Raw genomic sequence first — 17,628 nt, 5'->3', positions numbered from 1 at the left:
GCTGAACCCACCATATACTTCTCCTGGAGCCAGATGGCTAATGGTAGGTTCTATACAAGCAGACTCAGTTTTATACTGACTTTAAAACCAGCCTCAAGGACAGATTAACTGGTCAGGTGTGCAATGACTCCAAGGAGATCGCCACGCCTCCAATATATACTACAAAGAAAAAAATAAGGGGTTGGGTCAGCACAACCTGCCTGTAGGTGCACATCACTATGGCGAAATACATATACAAACGGAAAATGCAAATGTGATCGCACACTACATCCAGCACTCTGCCCTCCATGCTGGACGAGACATTGGTTTATATTTTGGCCAAAGCATAGTAAGCCACTCACCGCGTCAAGGTTGTCTCATGAGTGGTCCCTAACTCTTGTTCCTACCTGTTCATGGGCCATGACAGCCACATAAAATCCAGGGAATGCAGGTCAGCATGCAAGCCAAGTACACTTTGCTTGTAACCCCGTCCGGTGCCATTACAGCTTTCATCGGATCCAGGGATGCAAGTACCAACATGCATGCTGAACCCACCATATACTTCTCCTGGAGCCAGATGGCTAATGGTAGGTTCTATACAAGCAGACTCAGTTTTATACTGACTTTAAAACCAGCCTCAAGGACAGATTAACTGGTCAGGTGTGCAATGACTCCAAGGAGATCGCCACGCCTCCTATATATACTACAAAGAAAAAAATAAGGGGTTGGGTCAGCACAACCTGCCTGTAGGTGCACATCACTATGGCGAAATACATATACAAACGGAAAATGCAAATGTGATCGCACACTACATCCAGCACTCTGCCCTCCATGCTGGACGAGACATTGGTTTATATTTTGGCCAAAGCATAGTAAGCCACTCACCGCGTCAAGGTTGTCTCATGAGTGGTCCCTAACTCTTGTTCCTACCTGTTCATGGGCCATGACAGCCACATAAAATCCAGGGAATGCAGGTCAGCATGCAAGCCAAGTACACTTTGCTTGTAACCCCGTCCGGTGCCATTACAGCTTTCATCGGATCCAGGGATGCAAGTACCAACATGCATGCTGAACCCACCATATACTTCTCCTGGAGCCAGATGGCTAATGGTAGGTTCTATACAAGCAGACTCAGTTTTATACTGACTTTAAAACCAGCCTCAAGGACAGATTAACTGGTCAGGTGTGCAATGACTCCAAGGAGATCGCCACGCCTCCAATATATACTACAAAGAAAAAAATAAGGGGTTGGGTCAGCACAACCTGCCTGTAGGTGCACATCACTATGGCGAAATACATATACAAACGGAAAATGCAGATGTGATCGCACACTACATCCAGCACTCTGCCCTCCATGCTGGACGAGACATTGGTTTATATTTTGGCCAAAGCATAGTAAGCCACTCACCGCGTCAAGGTTGTCTCATGAGTGGTCCCTAACTCTTGTTCCTACCTGTTCATGGGCCATGACAGCCACATAAAATCCAGGGAATGCAGGTCAGCATGCAAGCCAAGTACACTTTGCTTGTAACCCCGTCCGGTGCCATTACAGCTTTCATCGGATCCAGGGATGCAAGTACCAACATGCATGCTGAACCCACCATATACTTCTCCTGGAGCCAGATGGCTAATGGTAGGTTCTATACAAGCAGACTCAGTTTTATACTGACTTTAAAACCAGCCTCAAGGACAGATTAACTGGTCAGGTGTGCAATGACTCCAAGGAGATCGCCACGCCTCCAATATATACTACAAAGAAAAAAATAAGGGGTTGGGTCAGCACAACCTGCCTGTAGGTGCACATCACTATGGCGAAATACATATACAAACGGAAAATGCAAATGTGATCGCACACTACATCCAGCACTCTGCCCTCCATGCTGGACGAGACATTGGTTTATATTTTGGCCAAAGCATAGTAAGCCACTCACCGCGTCAAGGTTGTCTCATGAGTGGTCCCTAACTCTTGTTCCTACCTGTTCATGGGCCATGACAGCCACATAAAATCCAGGGAATGCAGGTCAGCATGCAAGCCATATGGTGGGTTCAGCATGCATGTTGGTACTTGCATCCCTGGATCCGATGAAAGCTGTAATGGCACCGGACGGGGTTACAAGCAAAGTGTACTTGGCTTGCATGCTGACCTGCATTCCCTGGATTTTATGTGGCTGTCATGGCCCATGAACAGGTAGGAACAAGAGTTAGGGACCACTCATGAGACAACCTTGACGCGGTGAGTGGCTTACTATGCTTTGGCCAAAATATAAACCAATGTCTCGTCCAGCATGGAGGGCAGAGTGCTGGATGTAGTGTGCGATCACATCTGCATTTTCCGTTTGTATATGTATTTCGCCATAGTGATGTGCACCTACAGGCAGGTTGTGCTGACCCAACCCCTTATTTTTTTCTTTGTAGTATATATTGGAGGCGTGGCGATCTCCTTGGAGTCATTGCACACCTGACCAGTTAATCTGTCCTTGAGGCTGGTTTTAAAGTCAGTATAAAACTGAGTCTGCTTGTATAGAACCTACCATTAGCCATCTGGCTCCAGGAGAAGTATATGGTGGGTTCAGCATGCATGTTGGTACTTGCATCCCTGGATCCGATGAAAGCTGTAATGGCACCGGACGGGGTTACAAGCAAAGTGTACTTGGCTTGCATGCTGACCTGCATTCCCTGGATTTTATGTGGCTGTCATGGCCCATGAACAGGTAGGAACAAGAGTTAGGGACCACTCATGAGACAACCTTGACGCGGTGAGTGGCTTACTATGCTTTGGCCAAAATATAAACCAATGTCTCGTCCAGCATGGAGGGCAGAGTGCTGGATGTAGTGTGCGATCACATTTGCATTTTCCTACTGGGATTATCTCTACAACAAGTAGTTGAGGAGCCAACCCGGAAGGAGGCTATTTTAGATTTAGTATTCACAAATGGGAATTTGGTATCTGATATTACTTTAGGGGAAAGCTTGGGATCTAGTGATCACCAGTCAGTGTGGTTTACTATAAGTACAGTGACTGAGTCACACCACACAAAAACAAAAGTTTTAGATTTTAGAAAAACTGACTTTTCTAAAACTAGATTAGTGGTATACGAGTCCCTATCAGATTGGAACAGTTTCATTGGAGTCCAGGAGAAATGTGACTACTTAAAAGTGGCACTATTGAAGGCAACAAAAAATTGCATTAGGCTTGTCAGTAAAAGCAAAAAAAGGAAGAGACCACTGTGGTACTCAGCAGAAGTGGCCAAAATCATTAAAAACAAAAAGATAGCTGACTTTATAAAAGATTGTATCTGAGGGCCCGCTGGTGAGCTGACCGTGTAAAAGATTGTAGGTGAGCAGTGATGGCCAGTTCGCATTGTTCGCCCGCGACCACATGCGGGCAGCCATCTTTTCTCACAAGTCCGGCGAGGCACAGGTAAGCCTATACCTGTGCCTGTGCCCCGAGCCGGTCTGAAACAATTGCGATCAGTGAGAGCAGGCAGTTCCAAGAACAGCCCGATGAAGGCCCCCGGCGGCTGTTCTCGGAACTGCCTGCTCCCGGTGACTGCATTTGATTTGAGACCGGCTCGCGCACAAGCACAGGTAAGGGCTTACCTGTGCCTCGCCAGACTTGTGAGAAAATATGGCAGCCCGCATGTGTTCGCGGGCGAATAATGCGAACTGGCCATCACTGTAGGTGAGGGACTGCTGGTGAGCTGACCTTCTAAAAAATGATATATGAGGGCCTGCAGGTGAGCTGACCCTATAAAACATTATATGCGAGGGCATTATATGCGATGAATAAGCGTGTTGATATGATGGAAGTGGAAGAGGAGGAGGAGAAAAGGAAGATTCAACCATATACCCTTGTTTGTGATGGAAGGGGTGCATGAGAATACAGTGTATTCAGTACATTATAAACAACAAATTTAAAGTGTCTTTATGTTCATCAGCTTTCCTCTGGTGGAGTCAAGAAGTCATGGTTAATCCAGGCCTTGTTCAACCTGTCAGCATTTTCAGTCAGTTGACAGGAGGATACGCTTATCTGTTATAATGCCACCAGCAGCAATAAATATCCGCTCAGACAAAACGCTGGCGGCAGGGCAGGCCAGCAACTCTGAGGCGTAGAGCGCCAGTTCGTGCCACATGTCCAGCTTGGACACCCAGTAGTTGTAAGGCACTAAGAGATCATTGAGGACACTGACACAGTCTGCTATGTACTCCTTCACTATCTTCCAAAATTTTTCCCTCCTTGTGACAGTATGCCACGTATCAGGGTGAGGGTGCTGGCGGGGTGTCATAAAACTGTCCCAGGCTTTGAAGAGTGTTGCCCTGCCTCTGTTGTAACTGCTGTGTGTTCCCCTTGTCTCTCCTCCTCGGTTGCCCAAGGAACTACGGACTAAGCCGCCAACGTTGTCAGGTAGAAATTTTTGTAGCAATTTTACAGCAAGGACCTTCTGATATTGCACTGTTTTACTTGTCCTCTCCACCAGAGGAATGAGAGATGAGAAGTTCTCTTTGTAGCGGGGTCGAGAAGTGTGAACAACCAGTAATCCGTGTTGTCTAAAATGCGCATAACGCGCGGGTCGCTGGAAAGTCAGCCTAACATGAAGTCAGGCATGTGTGCCAGATTAACAACAGGCAAGATTTCGCTGTCGTCATCAGGAGGATCAGTCTTAATCTCCTCATACTCTTCCTCCTCTTCTGCCCACCCATGCTGAACATATGGTATTTAACATCTATGGGTACTACCCTCTGTAGCGGAGGCAACCGTCTCCTGCTCCTCCTCCTCCTCTTCCAGTTCGCACTGAGAAAACGAACTGAGGGTGGTCTGGCTATCACCCTGTGTAATCTCTTCCCCCATTTCCACCTCTTCCACATGCAAAGCGTCGTCCTTAATTGCGAGCAGCGAGCGTTTGAGTAGACACAGAAGTGGGATGGTGACGCTGATAATAGCGTTATCGCCACTCACCATCTGTGTTGATTCCTCAAAGTTTCTTAAAACCTCACAGAGGTCAGACATCCATGCCCACTTATCGCTTGTTAATAGAGGAAGCTGACTGAAAAGACGACGACTATGTTGCAGCTGATATTCCACTACTGCCCTCTGCTGTTCACAAAGCCTGGCCAACATGTGGAACGTTGAGTTCCAGCACGTTCTCACGTCGCACAACAACCAGTGAGCTGGCAATTTCCAGCGCTGCTGCAGCATTGCTGGAATGGCTGAAGCTGTCGACTTGCGGAAATGTGCACACACTTGGCGCACCTTCCCCAGTAGCTCAGGCAAATTGGGGTAGGTTTTGAGAAACCGCTGAACCACAAAGTTTAAGACATGGGCTAGGCATGGTATGTGTTTGAGCTTGCCGAGCTCCAAAGCCGCAACCAAGTTTCGGCCATTATCAGACACAGCCGTGCCTGGTTCTAGGTTGAGTGGTGAGAGTCTGGTCTCTTATCCCCTGCCACAGCTCTGCAGCGGTGTGTTGTTTGTCTTCTAAGCATATCAGCTTCAGCAGGACCTGTTGCCGCTTCCCCACTGCAGTGCAACACTGCTTCCAGCTACCGACTGATGGCTGACTGCACGCAAATAATTCGGAGGTGGAAGTGGAGGAGGAGGAGGAGGAGAAGTGGGGGTTGGAGCCACTAAAGTAGGTGCTGGCGGAAACCCTGATCGGCGTAGGGCCCGCAATCCTTGGCGTCTGTAGCACCTGTGCCATCCCAGTGTGCCATCCCACTCTCGGTCTCCACAACGTTCACCCAGTGTGCCGTCAGGGAAATGTAGCATCCCTGGCTGAATGCACTTGTCTATGTGTCCATGGTTAAGTGGACCTTCCCAGTAACTGCATTGGTCAGGGCACGTGTGATGTTACAGGACACATGCTGGTGTAAGGCGGGCACGGCACATCTTAAAAAAATAGTGGTGTCCGCAGACATCAGGCTGTAGAAGGCCTCATTGTCCACAAGCCTTAATGGCAACATTTCCAGGGCCAATAATGTGGAAAGTTTTGCATTTATTGCTATGGCCTATGGGTGCGTGTCTGGGTATATAGGAGAGGTACTACCGGTAATGTCACTGTCTGCAGCGTCTGTGAAAAAAGTACACTGTATGTCACAGATAAATTTTTTCAGCGCACATGTTACTCTGCAGATGTGGCACTGGTAATGTCACTGTCAGAAGCGGGCACCGTCTATTGAAAAAGCACACTGGATGTCACAGATATTTTTGGGATTCGCACACTTTACACAGGAGAGGTGGCGCAGCTAATGTCACTGTCCACAGCGGACATTGTCTACGGAAAAAGTACACTGGATGTCACAGATATTTTTTGGATGTGCACACTTTACACTGGAGATGTGGCGTAGCTAATGTCACTGTTCACAGCGTACACCGTCTACGGAAAAAGTACAGTGGATGTCACAGATATTTTTTGGATGTGCACACTTTACACAGGAAATGTGGCTTAGCTAATGTCGCAGTCTGCAGCGGCCTAACTATTGCACGCTATTTAGCGCAGGATGCGCTAAAAATTTATATTGCTGCCACACACAACAGTCCTTAAAAGGACTTTTAGGTCTATAAAGTTTTAGCTATTTAGCGCAGGTTGCGCTAAAAATATATATTGCTGCTGCCAAACACAACAATAGTCCTTAAAAGGACTTTTGTGTCTGTTAAGTTTTAGCAATTTAGCGCAGGTTGCGCTAAAAATATATATTGCTGCTGCCACACACAACAGTAGTCCTTAAAAGGACTATATGACTCCCTACACTGTCTGTCACCTTCCTCAGCACAGCTCTCCCTGACTAAGACTGAGCCGAACACGCGTCATCGGGTGCTATATACGCGTTCTGGCCAGCCAATCACTGTAATGCCAGTAACCAACATGGGGGCAGTACTTACCTGCACGTTTATTGGCTGTATAGCCAAGAAACGTGCGGGGAGGAGACTCGAGCATGCTCAATCGACACTAGTCACCACAAAGTGCAAGGAAATTCGCTCAACACTAATCATGAGTAAAAGAGGTGATTTAGCAGAGTTGTAAAACAGGGATGATTATTGGCTGTCATGCCAACGATTGCAATATTTCTGAAACTGTGTAGTTCATGAACTGTTCACATGTTGCTGTGGTAAAAAGTGTAAAGTGAGTGGACAAATGGCACCATTGCAAATATTGATGTGATGTAGAACCTGCAGAGCACCATTTGCCATTTATGTGAGAGATGTCGAAGGTGTGCAGACAGACAAGCTAAATTGGAGCAGCCCACCACCAAAATGAACCAAGGGACTACTAGCCAAGTGCCTAAAACACAAAAGTATAATTTACTGCTTATATACTGTAGCTCTAAAGCAGACACTTCTGCTAAAGAAATTTCATCAGACTTGGCATTATAGGCTTCAATTTTTGCAGCAGAATTGGAATAGAACCTCCTCGCCAAAGGTTGCCTTCTCCAATGAGTCACATTTTCTGCTTCATCGAATGGATCTTGGCATGTCAGATGACAAACAGAGAAAAAAAAAATAACTGCAACCATGACTGGAAAAAAACAAGCTGATGATGACACCTTTATGGTCAGGGGGATATTTTAATATAATTCTCTGGGCCCACTCATCCACATGGAAGGCACTCTCAAACAATTTGGGAATTAATCAATCCATGCATATCATGTACACCCTTACATGCTGATTGTCGTCCCTGGGGCAGATGGGATCTTTTATCTTTGTCTGTGCTACATACTGCAGTTACCCTTGATCTTAGATAGTGGACATAATAGTATATCTCGACTGTTGTTTGTGTGTGTGTGTGTGTGTGTATCTATCTATCTATATATATATATATATATATATATATATATACAGTACAGACCAAAGGTTTGGACACACCTTCTCATTCAAAGAGTTTTCTTTATTTTCATGACTATGAAGGCATCAAAACTATGAATTAACACATGTGGAATTATATACATAACAAGCGTGAAACAACAGAAAATATGTCATATTCTAGGTTCTTCAAAGTAGCCACCTTTTGCTTTGATTACTGCTTTGCACACTCTTGGCATTCTCTTGATGAGCTTCAAGAGGTAGTCCCCTGAAATGGTTTTCACTTCACAGGTGTGCCCTGTCAGGTTTAATAAGTGGGATTTCTTGCCTTATAAATGGGGTTGGGACCATCAGTTGCATTGAGGAGAAGTCAGGTGGATACACAGCTGATAGTCTTACTGAATAGACTGTTAGAATTTGTATTATGGCAAGAAAAAAGCAGCTAAGTAAAGAAAAACGAGTGGCCATCATTACTTTAAGAAATGAAGGTCAGTCAGTCAGCCGAAAAATTGGGAAAACTTTGAAAGTAAGGGCTATTCGACCATGAAGGAGAGTGATGGGGTGCTGCGCCAGATGACCTGGCCTCCACAGTCACCGGACCTGAACCCAATCGAGATGGTTTGGGGTGAGCTGGACCGCAGAGTGAAGGCAAAAGGGCCAACAAGTGCTAAGCATCTCTGGGAACTCCTTCAAGACTGTTGGAAGACCATTTCAGGGGACTACCTCTTGAAGCTCATCAAGAGAATGCCAAGAGTGTGCAAAGCAGTAATCAAAGCAAAAGGTGGCTACTTTGAAGAACCTAGAATATGACATATTTTCAGTTGTTTCACACTTGTTTGTTATGTATATAATTCCACATTGTCACGGAACCATGAACCAGACGTACAACAAGAGATAAGTGAAAATAAGAAGGCTTTATTGAAAATAAAGCTGTAAAGCAAAAGTCCAAACGGATGGTGAAACCGAGCAGAGTCTTTGCGAAGCCAGAGGTCAGGAACCAGAAGGGTAGTCAGACGAAGCCAGGATCAGGAACCAGCAGGGTAGTCAGACGAAGCCAGGATCAGGAACCAGCAGGGTAGTCAGACGAAGCCAGGATCAGGAACCAGCAGGGTAGTCAGACGAGGCCAGGATCAGGAACCAGAAGCAGCAGCAGTCTTAGAAGCATGTGAACACAAGAGGACCAAGCAAGGAACTGAAGCCACAGACCTCCTATATATATGAGCTAGGCATCCAGCTCCTCCCAGGGGAAGGAGGAGCCGCAGGGTGGAAGGCTACAAGAAACCCAGGACCCAAGATGGCCGCCAGCACATGTCAAACGAAGGAGAGCAGCAAGCAGGTAAGACCATGACAGTACCTCCCCCTCAAGGGCCCCTCCTCCGCGGAGCACAAAACGGTTTCTGAGGGAAGCGTGCGTGGAAGGCTCGGAGCAAGGCAGGAGCATGGACATCTGCGGAGGGAACCCAGGAACGCTCCTCTGGACCATAACCACGCCAATGGACCAAAAACTGCAACCGACCGCGGACCAGGCGTGAGTCCAGGATATTGCTCACCTCATATTCCTCACGATTGCCCACTTGGACCGGACGAGGCCGAGGAACCGAGGAAGTGAAACGATTACACACCAGTGGCTTCAACAGGGAGACATGAAACACGTTGGAGATCCGCATGCCAGGAGGAAGCGCAAGGGCATAGGCTACCGGGTTTACCCTGCGAAGCACTCGGAAGGGACCAACAAAGCGAGGCGCCAGCTTGGGAGTGGGCACTCGAAGGTTGAGGTTGCGGGTGGACAACCATACACGGTCTCCGACCTGGTAGGAAGGAGCAGGCGCTCGTCTGCGATCAGCCTGGAATCTCTGGCGCTGCGCAGAGACCTCAAGGGACTTCTGGATCTGTACCCAAGAAGCACGTAGGACGGAAAGGTGATCCTCCACAGCCGGAATATCCTGGGGAGAGAATACCTCCGGTAACACGGCAGGTTGGAACCCATAATTGGCCATGAAGGGAGACGTCCCAGAGGAAGAGTTCACCGCCGTGTTCCTGGCAAACTCAGCCCAAGGCAGGAGGTCAACCCAATTGTCTTGGTGATCGGAGACATAGCAACGAAGGAATTGCTCCAAGGCCTGATTGGATCGTTCTGCGGCCCCATTGGACTGAGGGTGGTAGGCCGAGGAGAAGGAGAGATGAATCCCCAACTGGGAGCAAAAGGCGCGCCAGAACCTGGACACAAACTGACTCCCCCGATCCGACACAATCTCCTTAGGCAAACCGTGCAACCGGAAGACCTCCCTGGCAAAAATCGTGGCCAACTCTTGTGCAGAGGGTAACTTCTTGAGAGGAACACAGTGGCACATTTTGGAAAACCGATCCACAATCATGAGAATGACCGTATGGCCTCGGGATGCAGGGAGGTCCACAATGAAATCCATCCCCAGGTGTGACCATGGGCGCTCCCCGGTGGCTATGGGTTGCAGAAGGCCCAACGGAAGGTGCCGAGGGGACTTACTCTGGGCACAAACGGAGCATGCCGCTACATATGCGGCGATGTCGGAACGTAGGGAAGGCCACCAGAACAGACGTGAAACAGCCCAGGACAGCTGATTCTTTCCAGGATGCCCCGCGGTCTTGGAGTTATGGTAGGTTCGCAACAACCGAGTGCGCAACTCCTCAGGCACAAAACATCTGCCGTTGGGTCTCCCAGAGGGAGCACCAGATTGAGCCGCCAAAATCTGCTCACCCAGGGGAGAGGTCAGGCTGGTGCGAATGGCGGCCAGGATCTGATTCGGAGGTATGACCGAAGTCGGAATCGACTCCTCCCTGGACAGCTCGGAGTACTGCCGTGATAAGGCATCCGCCCTGATGTTCTTGGAACCGGGTAGGTAGGAGACCACGTAATTAAAACGTGACAAGAACAGAGCCCATCTGGCCTGACGTGGTGTCAATCTCTTGGCCTCAGAAAGGTAGGTCAGATTCTTGTGGTCCGTCAGGATGAGAACCGGAACCACCGAACCCTCGAGCAAGTGCCTCCATTCTTTAAGGGCCTGCACGATGGCCAATAACTCCCTGTCACCAATCTGATAGTTGCACTCCGCGGAAGACAGTTTCCGGGAGTAAAACCCACAAGGAAGCAGAGGACCCTCTGGTGTTCTACGCTGAGACAGAAGGGCGCCTACTCCCGTCTCAGACGCGTCCACCTCGAGGACAAAGGGCAACCCAGGGTTGGGATGCGACAGAATCGGAGCCGACACAAAGGCGGACTTTAGGGCCTCAAAAGCTCGGATGGCCTCGAGCGGCCAGACCTGGGAATTACTGCCCTTCCTGGTCAGATCCGTGAGAGGCTTGGCCAGCATGGAAAAGTCCCTGATGAACTTCCGATAATAATTGGCGAAGCCCAAAAAGCGCTGCAGGGAACGAAGACCACTGGGCTGGGGCCACTGTAAGACAGCCGAAACCTTCTCAGGATCCATGGAGAACCCCTCAGCGGAAATGATGTAACCTAAGAAGGTTACCTGGGATCGGTGAAATTCGCATTTCTCAAGCTTACCGAACAGCTTGTTCTCTCGTAACCGTTGCAACACTCGTCTGACATCCAGAATGTGGGCCTCCATGGATTCAGAATATACCAAGATGTCATCCAAATAGACTACCACACACTGCTGCAACAGGTCACGGAAAACATCGTTGATGAATTCCTGAAAGACTGCGGGCGCATTGCACAACCCAAAGGGCATAACCAAGGATTCGTAATGACCGGTCCTGGTGTTAAACGCGGTCTTCCACTCATCGCCCGCCTTGATCCTTACCAGGTTATATGCCGCCCTCAGGTCGAGTTTGGTAAAGACCGTGGCCCCTTTAAGGCGATCGAACAGCTCGGAAATCAAGGGTATCGGGTAAGCGTTCTTGATCGTGATGCGATTGAGACCCCTGTAATCGATGCAAGGCCTCAACTCACCGCCCTTCTTTTTCACAAAGAAAAATCCAGCCCCTGCCGGGGACGAAGATTTGCGAATGTGTCCGCGTGAAAGCGCCTCCCTCACGTACTCCTCCATGGCCTCATTCTCCGCTACCGACAGTGGATAGACTTTGCCACGAGGAGGAACGGCACCAGATTGTAACTCTATGGCACAATCGTATGGGCGGTGCGGAGGTAGGGCAACCGCGCGCACCTTATCGAATACATCCCGGTACTCCTCGTATTCAGGAGGCAACAGAGAGTCCGAGGAAGTACACAGCAACTTGACAGACCCATGGATGCAACTAGCCCCACACTGCGGTGACCACGAGAGGATCTCGACCGATCTCCAATCGAAAGTCGGATTATGCTTCTGGAGCCAGGGGTACCCCAAGACCACCGAGTAGTGTGGAGACGAAATAACCTGGAGGCAGACCGACTCTCTGTGAACGGCACCAATGGCTATTCCCACTGGAAGGGTCTCATGAGTCACGTGTGGCGGCAGAAGGGGTCTGCCGTCTATCGCCTCAAGAGCCAGTGGGGAACCTCGAGCCTGCAGAGGAATGGAATTGGCGGCAGCGAACACACTATCAATGAACAAACCACCAGCACCAGAGTCCACCAACGCCTGGGTCGTCACCGAGCCCCCGACCCAGGAGAGGACAACAGTGATCAGTGGTTTGTCAACACGGGAAACCGGGGACGAGGAGACTCCACCCAAGATCTGCCCCCGACAGGATCTCAGGGTACGAGCGTTTCCCGGACGGTTCGGACATGCCAACCGAAAATGCCCACCGAGACCACAGTACATGCATCGGCCCTCGCGTCTCCGGAGTGCCCTCTCCCCCTCGGACAGGCGAGCAAACCCCAGCTGCATGGGTTCACCCCCAGACAAGTCATCCCCAGGAGGCGTGGGAGGAGAGGGAGGCACGGGTGGGACAGCAAACGTAGGCACCAATCTGTTAGAAGACCTCCGCAGGTTCTCCTTAAAGGAAGGTCTCTCCCTGAGTCTGGTGTCAATCAAAATCAGGAAAGAAATAAGAGACTCGAGCTCAACTGGTAGGTCCTTAGCTGCAACCTCATCCTTCAAGGCATCCGAGAGACCATGAGAGAAAGCAGCGACCAGAGCCTCATTATTCCAGCCCACCTCTGCTGCCAGGGTACGAAACTCAATGGCGTATTCAGCTACGGATCGTGAACCCTGTCTGATGGACATAAGGAGCTTCGCAGCAGAGGCAGCACGAGCCGGCACATCGAATACCTTCCGAAGAGAAGCAACAAAACCGGAAAACTCGGCAACCACCGGATTGTTGTTCTCCCATAAAGGGCTGGCCCAGGCCAAGGCCTTGTCCGAGAGCAGCGAGATCAAGAAGCCCACCTTTGATCTCTCAGTAGGAAAGGCATGTGGCAGCAACTCGAAATAAATGCCCACCTGGTTAAGGAAACCTCGGCACTAAGTTGGCTCTCCCCCAAAGCGCTGTGGAAGAGGGGCAGAACCGGTCATACCCCGAAACACCGCAGGCGCAACAACAGGTGTCGGGGTAGACTCTGGCGCAACAACCGGAGCGGCAGTAGGAGCGAGCCCAGGAGCGACAACCGACCCATCGGCAACGGGAGCGAAATGAGCCGTGCGTTCAAGCAGGGTTTGCAACGCCACAGCGAACCGACCCAACAGGTGATCCTGCTGATCAAGTCTGGCAACCAGCGTGGGTAGCGAGGATGGCCCTGTACCGTCAGAATTCATGGCTTGGTCCTAATGTCACGGAACCATGAACCAGACGTACAACAAGAGATAAGTGAAAATAAGAAGGCTTTATTGAAAATAAAGCTGTAAAGCAAAAGTCCAAACGGATGGTGAAACCGAGCAGAGTCTTTGCGAAGCCAGAGGTCAGGAACCAGAAGGGTAGTCAGACGAAGCCAGGATCAGGAACCAGCAGGGTAGTCAGACGAAGCCAGGATCAGGAACCAGCAGGGTAGTCAGACGAAGCCAGGATCAGGAACCAGCAGGGTAGTCAGACGAGGCCAGGATCAGGAACCAGAAGCAGCAGCAGTCTTAGAAGCATGTGAACACAAGAGGACCAAGCAAGGAACTGAAGCCACAGACCTCCTATATATATGAGCTAGGCATCCAGCTCCTCCCAGGGGAAGGAGGAGCCGCAGGGTGGAAGGCTACAAGAAACCCAGGACCCAAGATGGCCGCCAGCACATGTCAAACGAAGGAGAGCAGCAAGCAGGTAAGACCATGACACACATGTGTTAATTCATAGTTTTGATGCCTTCATAGTCATGAAAATAAAGAAAACTCTTTGAATGAGAAGGTGTGTCCAAACTTTTGGTCTGTACTGTATATATTAGTGACAATGCGTCTTGCAAGCTCACCTTTCCAGGGGTTAAAGGTAGGGAATAGTCAGTCTATTACGCACAAGGAGAACTCAGGAGACAGAAGTGCTTTTAAACTGATGTCCTGCCAGTTTTATTTCCACAGGTTGGATAAAACAAAATCATAAACACAACACCTAGCCTTGTCCAGGCTCTAACTAAACATTAGGTCCCTCTCTAGGATGTGGCTGAGCTATCCTCAGTCCAACCAAATAAACACACTGTCTGAACAGCAACCTGTGATAATTGTGGTTTCCTTGCATAGGACCTTCATTGTCTCTCAGAGAGATATGGCTTCTCCTTCTCCCCAGGCTGAGAGAGCAAGCGATCTGGGGAGCCTGGTTAACTAGCAACTTGCCAGGTGCACCTCATCAGGACCCAGGCTAGAGGTTTTAACCGTTTCCTAAATAGCTTTCCTCAGCATATGTTAGGAACCTGGGAGACACATATACACCCTCAATTACTTAACCCTGTGAAATACCATGTGAGACACCAATATATATATATATATATATATATACAGTGCTGCCCATAATTATTCATACCCTTGGCAAATTTTGACTTAAAGTTACTTTTATTCAACCAGCAAGTAACTTTTTGACGGGAAATGACATAGGTGTCTCCCAAAAGATAACAAGACGATGTACAAAAAGCATTATTGTGGAAAAAATAAATAAAAAATTCTCAGCTTTTATTTACATTTGAGCAAAAAATACAAGATGTAGAAAAACTCAGAGGACGTGGTCGGAAGCCAAAAGTGACACCTGTGTCCAAAAGGCCATCCTGGTGAATCTGGGCTCTGCTGGTGACAATGTCTTAAGGCAGACAATCCAATGGACACTGCACACTGCTGGGTTCCACTTCTCTAGATAAGGCACACAAAAGCTCGCTTGGCCTTTGCAAAAGCTCATCTGGACAAAGTAGAAGACTTCTGGTCTTCTGTGTTATGGTCAGATGAAACAAAAATTGAATTGTTTGGTCACAATGATGTTTCCTTCATTTGGCGTAAAAGAGGAGAAGCCTTCAACCCAAAGAACACCATCCCCACTGTCAAACATGGTAGGGGTAACCTAATGCTTTGGGGGTGTTTTTCAGCCAATGGACCAGGGAACCTAATTACAGTAAACGGCACCATGAAAAAAGAGCAATACATGAGGATTCTCAACGACAACATCAGGCAGTCTGCAGAGAAACTTGCCTTGGGCACCAGTGGTCATTTCAGCATGACAATGACCCAAAACACACAGCAAAATTGGTGAAGAAATGGTTAGCAGACAACAACATTAACATTTTAGAGTGGCCCAGCCAGAGTCCAGACTTGAATCCAATTGAGAATCTGTGGAGGGAGCTAAAGATCGGGGTGATGGCAAGAAAACCCTACAACCTAAAAGATTTGGAGCTCATTGCTAAAGATGAATGGGCAAAAATACCTGTGGACACCTGCAAAAAGCTGGTCTGCAAGTATAGGAAGCGTTTGATTGCTGTAATAGCCAATAAAGGCTTTTCTATTGATTATTGAGAAGGGTATGAATAATTTTGGACTGGACACTTTTTGCTATATTGGTGAAGATTTGGAGAATAAATAATTCCAGCTTAACATCAGAATGTACAGAAAGTGAAAAATATAAATTTTTACTGATTTGTTTGGTCAAATGCAGTATGTTACCCATAGGAATGTATCAGTTATTGCATTTGAATATTTTAATTATTTTGAGATTTAAAACTACTTGATGTCTGAGGTTAATAAAGCCATAGACACACTTGTGACTGATGAAATTTTAAAAGAGAACTAGATTACATCACGATAATGTAATTGTATTTTAGCAGGACACAGTGGCTAATTTGCATTAAATAACTGCTATTGAAATTTTCCTTTCTGGACATTTTGTCATGACAAAATTATTATAGAGCTTGTGGAAATGTGGTGTATGGTTATAGCTACATTGTACAAAAGCAAATGCAGCAAATTATAGTGGACAATATATTATGGAACTGTTACATTTCTATTTATGCTTATTGGTATAGTGATAATACTGCTACAATTTTAAAGCAAAATAAAAAGTATTTAATCATTTCAATGTTTACGTTTTTTTAAAATTTGTATTTAGTATCTTACTAAATGTATATCCAAATGCATGTCATATGATGTAAAACATTATTGTTTACATTGCTACCCTTTCAAATTTACCATTTAAAGGGAATATGTCATTAGCAAATGACCTATTTTTAAAATCATGTTTGAATTTTTGGTGTTTTTCTATTTTTTTATTTTGTATTTTTCCATGACACTATCAAAAAAAAAAGAAAAAAGGATATAATACTGCAATTTTTACACTAGCCACTAAGCCTAAAATATGTTGGAGTTCTTGTCATTTTAGAGCAGCCACATGGCCATTGGCATAATGGACAGGAGCTGACTTCAATTAAGGTGGATTTAGATGAGGCGAGGAGAAAGCCGATTGTGAGAAAGGAAGTGTCCCTTCCAGATTGCTCATAACGTGGAGGTGAAGTGCTGCATTTACATGCAGCCATTTACTCTACAGTTTCAGAATGAGCAGCTGCATTATTTCTGGGCAGCAGAGGCTGTTTAGACAGCACAATCTGCTGCCCAGAAATTATAATTTACTTGCAAGCACTAACAATTAGTGATCAGCTGCCCCTTTAGATTGTCAGATTGTTGGCAGCAAGCATTTGTAGGAATGTTCATTACCCATAATCTGCCTTAATTGTGGGCTGTGTAGGAGAGTTTTCTAGGCATGCTGTGTGACTTTTGCAAAGCTCAGGAAGGGGCTGAAATCACCTATTATGAATGGTGGATCCTGTGTTATCTATATAGAGGTGTTACTTGTCAATATAATTCTACCTATGGTAATGAAAATAGCTACTGAAAAGTTACCTGTACAGACCAGAAAATCATGATCTATTACTACACCTAGTGGCCAGTGTGAAAATTGCAGGAATATATATATATATATATATATATATATATATATATACATATACACTGCTCAAAAAAATAAAGGGAACACTTCTTAAACAACACAATGTAACTCCAAGTCAATCACACTTCTGTGAATTCAAACTGTCCACTTAGGAAGCAACACTTAGTGACAATCAATTTCACATGCTGTTGTGCAAATGGGATAGACAACAGGTGGAAATTATAGGCAATTAGCAAGACACCCCCAATAAAGGAGTGGTTCTGCAGGTGGTGACCACAGACCTGTTCTCAATTCCTATGCTTCTTGGCTGATGTTTTGGTCACTTTTGAATGCTGGCGGTGCTTTCACTCTAGTGGTAGCATGAGACGGAGTCTACAACCCACACAAGTGGCTCAGGTAGTGCAGCTTATCCAGGATGGCACATCAATGCGAGCTGTGGCAAGAAGGTTTGCTGTGTATGTCAGCGTAGTGTCCAGAGCATGGAGGCGCTACCAGGAGACAGGCCAGTACATCAGTAGACGTGGAGGAGGCCGTAGGAGGGCAACAACCCAGCAGCAGGACCGCTACCTCCGCCTTTGTGC

The sequence above is a fragment of the Bufo bufo genome, chromosome 2 (genome assembly GCF_905171765.1).
Source record: "Bufo bufo chromosome 2, aBufBuf1.1, whole genome shotgun sequence".
Taxonomy (NCBI): domain Eukaryota; kingdom Metazoa; phylum Chordata; class Amphibia; order Anura; family Bufonidae; genus Bufo; species Bufo bufo.
The sequence above is the reverse complement of the archived record's forward strand: the minus strand, read 5'-3'. Positions refer to the sequence as shown.